Here is a 3,459-nt window from a genome sequence, read left to right as displayed (position 1 = left end):
AAGTTAATCCTCCTTGTGATGGTATTTGGAGGGGAGAATTTGGGAGGTGCTTGCCCAATGCCCACAGAGCCCTCAAGAATGACATGAGTATCTTATAAAAGGGACCCCTGAGAGCCCCTTGTATTATCTGAGAACACACTGAAAATATTGGACTATAAACTAGGAGGTCAGCCTTCATTAGACACCAGCTGTATCAGCAATACCTTGATCTTGGACTTTCCAGTATCTAGAACAGTCAGAAATAAATCTTGTTGTTTGTAAAACACCCAGTCTATAGTATTTTATTGCAGCATCTCATACAGACTTACACAAAATAGATTTAAATTTTCTTTTTACTTCTGTATAATATTTACAAATACAAATTGACTTAAGTTTAGTTAGCACTTCCTCATTGAGGTTCATGTAAGATTTTTTTCCCAACCTAATGTAATAATTAATATAAACAATTCACTGATTAGTATATTTTTTAACATTCTTCAGTGTGGTCCTAGAAGGTATTTTTTGGTTTTTGTTTTTTTGAGATTACTGTGAAATTGCCTTCCAAATTAGCCATAGCATTATACTCCAACGAGCAGTAAATTATTGCTTGTTTTCTAATTCTTTGGACTAATGATCTGCTAAGAATGTTAAAATATTGGCCATCTAATTGTTGGTAAAATGGTTTATTTTTATAAATTGTTATTCATGTATTATTATGATGAAAAATAATTTCTTTTTTTTAACATTTTATTTATTTATTTGACAGAGAGAGACGCAGAGAGAAGGAGAACACAAGCAGGGGACATCAGAAAGGGAGAAGCAGGTTTTCTCGGGAGCAGTAACCCTAATGTGGGGCTTCATCCCAGGGCCCTTGGATCATGACCTAAACTGAAGGCAGACACTTAGCAACTGAGCCACCCAGGTGTCCCTGAAAAATAATTTCTTATGTTCATTAATCATTTGTGTTCTTTTTTCCTATTGTGAATGACTGTCAGCTTTTATGCTTAATTTTGATCCAGATAAATATATTTTCTTTATGTATTTTGTACCTTAGGAAGCCTTCACCTTCCTTAGCCTCAGATGTAAACATATCATTCTTATGGTTCTTTTATTTGTAGTGGGATTGGCTTTAGTTAGTTTTTATTTATAAAATGTTTTGGTTTTGAGGGACACCTGGGTGGCTCAGTCTTTTAAATACAATCTAAATGATCTCAGGGTCTGGGCATTGAATCTTGCGGCAGTTTCCCAGTTTAGCAAGGAATGTGCTTTTCCCTCCTCCACTGCCCCTTCCCCGTGCCCATGCTGTCTCTCTTTCTCTCTCTCTCAAATAAATAAATAATTTTTTTCTTCAAAAGTTGTTTTTGAGTTATACACGTTTTTCATAGATTTTAATCTACTTCACTTAAAATTTCAAGATTATTGTAGTAACAACTGTATTGCATTGATTTAAAAATTATTCTCTGTACATATAATCTTCTGGAGTGTGTTTGCCTTTTCTAATTTTTGTTATTTTTATTTATTTATTTATTTTTAGAGATTTTTTATTTATTGATTTGACAGAGAGAAAAAGAGAGCATAAGTGGGGGAGTAAGGGAGGGAGAAGCAGGCTGCCTGCTGAGTAGTGAGCCCAACATGGGGTTCAATCCCACACCCCAGGATCATGACCTGAGCCTAAGGCAAACATTTAACTGACTGAGCCATGCAGGTGCCTCTAATTTTTGTTATCAAAAAAAAATTATGCTTTAATGTGGTTAATTCCAAGATGAATTACTTGATGCAGACACTACTGAGTTAAATGGTGTATATATGACAAATGTTGACACATGATAGATAGTTGCTATTTTCACTATTATCTGTCCAGTACCATAGGAAATAGGTAGGACTTATTCAGACATTCATAAAAGCTTTAATACCCTGTGACAGATAAGGCATTTGGGTCCACGCAAAGTTGATGCACCTTTAAGTCATGCACTCTGGCTGGGGGGGTGCAGAGTAAGACAGGTACATTGCTGAGGTAAACTAAATGCTAATCTCAGCAAAAGTCAGGGGATCTGATGGGGAATTGTCACGCTTTGTCACGTAATCGCTGTGTAATGCTAAGACAGTCGCTACTGCCCATGACCATCAGCTTCCTCATAGCTATAGGGGAATGTTGAGTGGAGTCAACAAAATCTTTTTTCCCTTTTCTTTGGACAAATAAGTTCCTATCTCTGTTTCTCCTATAAAAGTAGGATGTCCGCTGGGCCAGGCAGCATTGCCTGTAGTAGTAAACGTGACCTCAAATAAGCAAATGGCACCTGGACAAAATGTCAATTAATAAACTATTTAGTGATTATATTTATTGAGCAGTAATAGCATTGAAGCTGTCCTGAGGGCAGTGGGTCTTAACAACTAGGCATTGCCCTGCTGAGATCCTGAAGATCTCGTCTTTGGAACTGTCACAGGAGATAACGCCTCTTCTTGAGACATAGGGCTTCCAAGCCAGGCAAGGGCCATCCCGGCGCCTCCTTCCCTTGCACCTGGCCTATCACATGGGTGCGCCAGAGAATAGCTGTATGGTTTGTGAGCTCTGTGAGAACTCTCATCAAAGGAAAACCCCAGAGGCTGCCCTGCCACTTGCCCTATTTCCTGTCCTGTGTCCTCGGTAAAGCCAGGGCCACAGCCTGCCTACCTGTTAGAGTCCTGTAAATTTAACTGATAGTTTGTGCCCAAGAAAACCCAGACAGGGAGCAGGAGATATAATCACTTCACAGAGCAGAGGTGAGAAAAATATATGAAATAATGTAATTAGAGCTCTGACATAGAGTCAAATGCTTTCTTTGTATCCCAGAAAGAATACTTGTGGCTGGGTCTTTTCCTCATCTTGGAAAAAGACTGCCTCTGAGCTTCTGGTGTGAATCGTCAAGCCGTGAGGTATTTTTGTTTTTTATTGTTTCTGGGGGTATTTTGTTTTGTTTTGTTTTGTTTTCCTCTTTGCTTGTGCTTTTCCCCTTCCTTTCTCCCTTATGGAGGATCCACAGGAGCACTGCAGCCACCTACTGTTATTGATGAGGACTTTGGTCAAAGACACCATTTCCTGTCAGAGAGGAGTTCCTGGACCCTATGACAGATTATGTAAACCCTGCTGGTCTGTAGCAACTGCTTCGTATACATGAAACTTGCACTAGTAACTTGAAGACAGTTCCTTGAAATAAAACCCCAAAGATAAATGAAAAAAATACAATCTAAATTATTTCACACCAAACATTCACTAGCACACAATATAGAGTTCTATTTCACATGAAAGGGAGATCCAGTGAGCACCTTGTGTGAATACTATTGTTATCGCAAGCTTTTGTTTCTTTTTAAAAAAAAGTAAGATTTGGGTGTCTTAGTGGAGATTCAGTGGAGTTTTTCTGTATGAACATCATCATTATGTTGATTCCATGGAAAGGAGTCAAACTGCTTCTCACTTCAGTAAGCTCAACACAGAAAAGCAAA

The sequence above is a fragment of the Mustela nigripes genome, chromosome 12 (assembly GCF_022355385.1).
Source record: "Mustela nigripes isolate SB6536 chromosome 12, MUSNIG.SB6536, whole genome shotgun sequence".
Lineage (NCBI taxonomy): Eukaryota > Metazoa > Chordata > Mammalia > Carnivora > Mustelidae > Mustela > Mustela nigripes.
This window is presented reverse-complemented; position numbering follows the sequence as displayed.